Source organism: Saimiri boliviensis, chromosome 14 (assembly GCF_048565385.1).
Source record: "Saimiri boliviensis isolate mSaiBol1 chromosome 14, mSaiBol1.pri, whole genome shotgun sequence".
In the NCBI taxonomy this organism is placed as follows: domain Eukaryota; kingdom Metazoa; phylum Chordata; class Mammalia; order Primates; family Cebidae; genus Saimiri; species Saimiri boliviensis.
This window is the reverse complement of record NC_133462.1, coordinates 91,004,506-91,011,820: the sequence shown is the minus strand read 5'-3', so window position 1 is coordinate 91,011,820 and position 7,315 is coordinate 91,004,506.

The following is a 7,315-nucleotide window of genomic DNA, read 5'->3' as shown; positions in this document are numbered from 1 at the left end:
TATCTGAACGAGGCTATAAATGATCCTATTGACTATTAAATACCGACCTGTCAAAGCTGCAGTCATACACATTCACAACCCTGGCTATCTGAAACTCAGAGAATAAAATGCTTCCCTGAGCTTCGCGAATGAAATCCCGGGCAGTTCTTTGCTGATGTTTTACACACCCCTGATCCCTTATGGAGGAGCTGACTCGCGTAGCCCCTTCCAGCTCACCGAGGCTCTACATGAACGATCAGCCGTATCCAAAGTCCAGATGGAAAGCTGTCAACAAAGAGACTCCTTCCACTCTGCCTACTGCATGATTCATCCCTGGCGTGAAGACAGGCCCGGAGATGGCCCCACCACCTCGACTCCCATAGGTGAGCCAGGAGAGAAGCACAGGTGCCCACTCCCCACGTCAGCAGGGAGGAATCAGGTCAGAGAGTGCTGGAAAACACACAACCTGGCCTTTGTGACACACCGTCATGGGCTCATTTAAAACACATGCAGAAATGGTTAAACAAAATTCTCCAAACCTTTTACAAAATTGCCAGTCTATTAGAAGGACTGAGCTCACAGCAAACTCTCCCTTCCAATGTGTGCAATGGAGCAGCTAATGTCCTTTGGACTCTTGTCTATGGCGTCAAGCAGAGGGAAGTTTGGGGGGGGGGTGTTGTTTGTTTTTGATTCTGGTTGTTGTTTTTTAACTTTTTTTTAGAGACCAAACTATGAAATATATCAACCAAAAGAATTATTTCACCAAACATGAATTATGATAGCCACTGCCGTAAAAACTTAGAAAAATTACAAAATAAAAAGGGAGATGTGGGTCACTGTAGCGAGCAGAGAAAGAGGAAAAAAAATAGATGACTGTGGCTTGAATGCTGTTGAGCAGTGGCATTGCATCAGAGAGCACAGTGGACACGCTGAGCGGGGGTTCTGAAGCCATCCAATGCTTGGCCCTGTTGCGTGAAAAAGTTGGGTCCCAAGTTTGATCCCTGCAATATCTCCTCAAAGTTTTCTTGTAAGCATCACTGCACACAGCAGCGTTGTGTGCGTCTCCCTCCAGATGGATTTTTTTTCGCTGTGATGCGGTGTAAGCATAGATTTGCTCCGCACCCAAACGTGGGCTGCACCAGCACGTCAAACAGCACAGAGCTGAAGCGAGACCTGAGGTTGAGCTGCTCCGAGCTCTGCCCTGGCATGTGTCACCTTCCCCTGGTGAAACTGGAGTAAATCATTTAAATCTCTGGGTAAATCATTTTAACATGTGTGCCTCCCCGGGGAGCTGTGCCTGTTTGTTACTATATAAATTAATCATACTTTTTAAAATACTTAAGATACAAGAGTAAACATGAACCAAAGCTTTCAGTCTTGATTTCCTCAGCCTTAAGAGGAAAAATATCTGTATCCAACTTAGGCTTTGGACTAGTTAATCAGATAGAGATTTGAAGGGGCTTTGAGAGATTTGGGATTTGAAAAAAGAACCAGAAATACAATGTCAGTTATATGAGATGTGCATACCTAAACACGTACATGCCTACAAAACCCACCTGAGGATGTGGCATCTTTCTCATTACTGTGGTATTTTCATTTTCACATTTCATGTAGAAACTGCTTTCCTGCTTAAAACTGAAATAAGTTTGAAACTGTTAGTGCTTGGTGAATTTAAATCATAAAAACCCACACTGGAAAAAGTCCACGTAGGTAGGAAGGCTTTAGAATAAGGAAAAATTTCATCTGAGTGCAAAAAAAAAAAAAAAAAATATTGTAATAGTGAGGTCACCTCAAATTTGCACAGCATCTTTTCTCTGAGAGCTTGATGCGTTCGCATATTCATTTTCATGTTATTCTAAAGAAAAAGGTGACACGGCTATTATTATGCTGGTCTAATGGAGAAATGAGGGTATGAGGGTGGGTTTCCTCAGGTGTTATACGGATAGATATTCCCCAACTTTCTCTTGAGCCTTCTTGCCAGTAGACGATGCTGAGAGAGGGTAAGAAACATTCCAAGAAACCAAGGCCAATGTTCAGATTAAGTGGAAACCACTCGGTTCTCCCATTTCCGCAGCAAACAGGTTTTGAGGATCCCGTCTGGCTGCTGCCCTCGGTGCCCAGGTCCAGCAGCAGCCCTGACAGCCCTTGCAGTGACTAGCCTGCAAGGAGCAGTGCCTCGTTGTGGCTGAACAAATAACATGTTTTGGAAGCCCAAGCAACCCTTTTGTAGTTGCAAGCAGAGAGGCAGGGCGGGTGGGTCAGGAGGGGCCCGACGGGGTTGTAGCTCTTAGTGAGCCTGAAGGAGATGGGCCGAAAGATGCCTTCTTTTGACACCCTCAGAGAACGTCGTGCTGTATGTATTTTTTAAATAGTTGATAGGGTCAAGTCAGGAAAAGAAATAGTGCCATTCCAGGCTTAGATTCCATTGGTAAACATAGATCGCAGACAATGGTACGTGTAATCATGGTAAATAGATATTTGCATAATGCAAATCGTATCACTTAGGCATAACCAGAATGTTGATTTCAGATTCAGACTTGATCAAAGATGTGCCCAGAGCAAAGAATTCAGCCTTCGTATGCCTCTAAACACGGCAAAATCTCATCTCTAAAATGATAGCTAGCAAAGGTTTGGGGAAGGTAGGAAGTATTTGTAAAGAGCCCTGAACCCCTTCACCTCCCGCGCCCGCTCCTCTGCTTTTAGGATGAATGAACTGGAAGCCACTCTTGCCCCTTACAGCTCTAAGTTTTTGTGATTTTCTGTCTGTCTCTGTGGAAAAACATGTGATGCAGCAGTCTGTAAGGGAAGACGAGCAGACATACGCCGTGGGTCTTCAAATCAGGGGAAACAACTGGGCCATTCTGGCCACTGGATTTTTATAATTTGAGTAACAGAATTAGTTATCTCAAAAGCAACCAGGCCGGAATGCAAATTTTAAAATTCAGGATACAGATGTAAGCCTGGAATTGTTTTTGGTTAAAAGGCTTAAACGTTCTGTTCTGTTAGGAGAGAGAAAAAAGCATATATGTACTGCTAAATAAACATAACAATAGGAGGATTGATTGCCTTAGTCTTTGAGGGTGTTACTTGACTGACTTTTAAACAGAAACACTCCAATTACTTAAAATCCTTCCGTGCTGGTCAAGCCTACAAACCACCTGTCATATCCTGACTGAAATATTACTTTTACTGCAAGATAAGCACCTTTACAAAGCAAACTGAATAAATGATGACAAACCCTCCCTCCCTTCCCCTTTTGCACAGAAGTGATTCTAGTACTGCTTTGAGACATCCCTCAAGTAAAATAACATATAAATAGAATGTGAGAAATCACCACATTTTCTAGACTTCACACTTACTATGAAAAGCAAAACTTCATTGTGACCCAACATAGTCCCTAATTTGTTTTTTTCTTTTAACCTAAGGATTTCATCCAATTCCATGTCGTTTGTTGTCATGAACCCCCGGAAAATGCCTCAGCTCTTTCATCTGCATGCTCAACCCTCCCTCTGTGGAAATATGCAGTTTGCTGATACCCAGTGGTAAACAGGGCCCATTTCAAATACAGTGTTCATTTTAAATTGGTTTCGATTTTTTCAGAATGGTAGAAAGTCAGACCCAAAAACAAACTTGGCTTGAAAATTCAGTTGTGCAATGGTGTCAAAATCACTTGATGCATACAATGTACCCTCCTATAGTAAATAAAAGGACATTGAGAAGCATCAAGAACCAGCTATAAAGTATGAATTTTAGTTTGCATCCCAACAAAAATCAGAACCTAAAGGAATCATCCCTCTGCCAGACTTCAGTTTCTTTCGGTTTATTCAGTTGCAAAATCTCGAAGATTTTGAAGAGGTCTTAAAGAATCTTTATGCTAAGGGCTCGTGGATAATGACTATGCATTGAATATAATCCTGTACCATTTCTCCCCATCACATGCTTCAGCATGAGACCTTTCTCAAAGACAGGTAGTTATAAAAATAACTTTTATAAATTAGATTTTCTTGAGGTATGGTTCTATGCTCAGACTTTTTCTACTTCGTAAAGCTTTTAAGTGACATTCAGAAACCATTATAAATTAGAAAAAAAATGGATTTTTTTACACTAAATGCAAATCACTGGCATTAACATCTATGATAACTATGGCTCACAAACAATGACTACTTTTCTTAAATGTCTTAATTACTGTCCTTTTGTGCTTTTCCAAAAATTGTCCAAATAGACATCCTTAAGAAGCATTGCTGTCTAATAGACAGGTAATTGTCATTTCGGTATTAGCAAACAGCTCATTTGCATGATATAGTTCCAAAGACGTGGTCCACAGAAAAGGTATGTGTACATTTTGAGGCTGTTTTCCAAAACAAATTTTAAGAGAGTCAGATGAAAGATCTAAATGCTCTTACTTTAATCAAAGATCATTTCAGAGCATTAGACATACAAAAAAGGGTCTTTAATAACCCTCTCAAAGGTAAACCGCACGAAACATGACTTTTAAAGTACAATGAATGTCTCCTGTTTTACCGTTTTAAGTAATACATATTTATAAATCATACATGATAAAGATATATCCTTTCAAGCTGCTACATATCAAAAGTTAGCTCTGGTTTGGCATAGCATCCGTAAATAAGGTTATGCTGTTCTTCCAAGTTCATAGCATTGTATATGCATTCTGTATTGAAACAACTTTAATCTGTCCTATAAATGTTTACCAATATTCAAATACATTTTCCACACTCCACTTCATATTAACTGCAAATATACCCTTTACAAATGTGAATATTTGGGGCAATATGACTTTTAAAAATTCCTATGTAGTCATATTACCCATACATATTGACATTTAATAAAAGCTACTTGATTTAATGATTAACTACAGAGATTATAACAAACTGTAAATAAGTCATTTCCGTGAATGGACTCTCTATGGGTATCACACGGCCTCTCAAAGCCACTCTAAATATCCTCACTGAAACTGTTACTGACTAATGTGCTACATTTTAAAGCCAAACTGGGTTTTCACTCCTTTCCTGCCAAACTAACTAGAGAGAATGCCTCCTATAGCAAATCGCAAGCTTAACTGTAAACCCATTTTGAAAGATTAGGAAAGGAGATACCTTATTTGGCCGTAAGTGCCCCAAAATGCAAGAAAAATTTTGGTTTTGAAAGAACTTTTTTTTTTTTTTTTTTTTTGTAAACTACCTACAGCTAAAGAAAAGTACTATGATCACATAAACCTAGGAATTATGACGCACAGTAAATTAGTAAATGTTAGAATCAAATCAGGAGAGTTACCTGGATAATTCATCTCTCTCAAAAAAAATGCTGATTTATTTGAAGTACTTGAATATTTTTGGACAAATACTATCCTATGAGATTGAATTACCTGGATGATTAATTCAACAGTTCATTTAGTGTAAGCAGATACATTATATTTAGACTTAAAAAGAGGCCCACTTTCCACACCTTTGTTTCATGTCTATAACCTCATCCTTTATTAGTGTTTTAAATTTGGAGTTTAGCTTCTTTCATGAGAAATTACATAAGTTAGTTTTTTTCACGAGAAATTACAAAAGTTAATTAGTAAAGATTTTTTAAGAACTTGGTTTGCAAAAATACTGAAAGTCTAACTTCTAAAGTGTCTCTGAAGATGAGTATTTCTGAAAGCCTCCCGTGTCATCAAGATCTGATGCTTTAGCTATCCTTTCAGAATATTAAGGAAATATAGCAAGGGTGGAGGTTCTAGAAACGTAAAATATTCCTTTTGATGGAAGTAAACCTACTGGAAGTCAGAAGATAGATGGTTCTACATTTTAGACCAAGGGATCATATACAAAGATATTTTGCCGTGTTTCTGTAGGCAAAGGTGGAAAATTTTTAACATAAGGGACAAAATCCTGTCAGTGTAAGAAACTTGGACTACAGCCAAAATGAAACTCCTAAAAGCTATTTGCTTTTAAAAAATGAAACTATTGCTTTATTTTTAAAGATGGTATCTTTAGCATTTTAATGTCGAGTCATTTCAGTGAAAAGGACGGAGCTTTTCTTTGCTGCATTTCAAATTCACACTCAACTCACTGTACCTTCTCAGCAAATCCAAGCATTGCAACAAACAATTATAACAAAAATTTAGGTCAGTATCTACAAATTAAAATCTAAAATTATCTCAGTTTCCTAGTGAGAGCATGTGAAACTTTCCCTCGTTATAGTGGAAATCAAGGAATGCTTTAAGCGTTATAGAAATAAGATAGTCATGCCATGCAGGAAATTTTGACGTCTTAAGACCACTAAAAAAAAATTAATATGTACAATGGGATTTCTTGAGTCAAGCTTTTATGTAGTCCGTGTATGTTTCTTAAGTAACATTTGGAAGTTGGAGATTTTTTAAGTAGTGCCACTTCTTGGTAAAACAACAAAAAGGATTTTTTGATGGTAGTTTAAATGATTTACTTGGAAAATGAATATTTTGGCCATTTTAATGTTCACTGTTCTAAAATGTTCATATGGTGTTCCCCTTTCTCTAGTCTTTCAATAACCTATTTGTAGATATTCATAACAAGTCTGTTGAAGAAAAACTGTGTTTGATTCACCTATTCATCTGATAACATATTAACCAGAAAGGACATCTGAAACTAGTATCCTTGACATTTTATAACTCTTGGATATTCTCTAGGGTACACCTGACACACAATGCTAGACCCACATCAATCCAGGGCATAATGGGTTATCTCAAGGAAAGAGAAGTTTTCAAAAGTAAATAAAACTACATATTTAAAATATACTTATGGATCAGCCAGATGTCAAAGGAGGGATCAATTTTAATGGTTTCCGACATGATTACATGACCAATTAATTTCCTTTTTTAAATGTGGCAAATTATTCCTTCATTTCACTTATCAAATGTGGCAGTTTGTGCAATTAATATTCTGTTCCAGTTTTGCAAAGAATGTTTTAAGAAGTTATTTCTTCCAAATCATGTCAAAATATTATTTTTATAAGCATATCCAGTTAAGATTGTTGAGATAATGTTCTTCACTTAAAATTAGATGTTAGTTCATAAAACTAAATTGTCAAGTAAACACTCAACATCTTTAGGAGCTTTGAGTTACTTTGACCAGTTACTATAGGAACTGAAAATAAAAAAGTGCCCCTCCCTCCCTTTTTTATAAGCTTGTAACTCCCCAAGACATTATTCTATGGGGGTCGAATGTACATTCCTCTTTCCCAAGAAATAACGTTTGGCAGGTTAAAACCAAGGGTGAGTTGCATACTTTAAAAATTCTGTTTTAGGGGAAAAAAAAAGTGGGGGGGGGGGGAGTTAAATTAGGATTCCAAATTC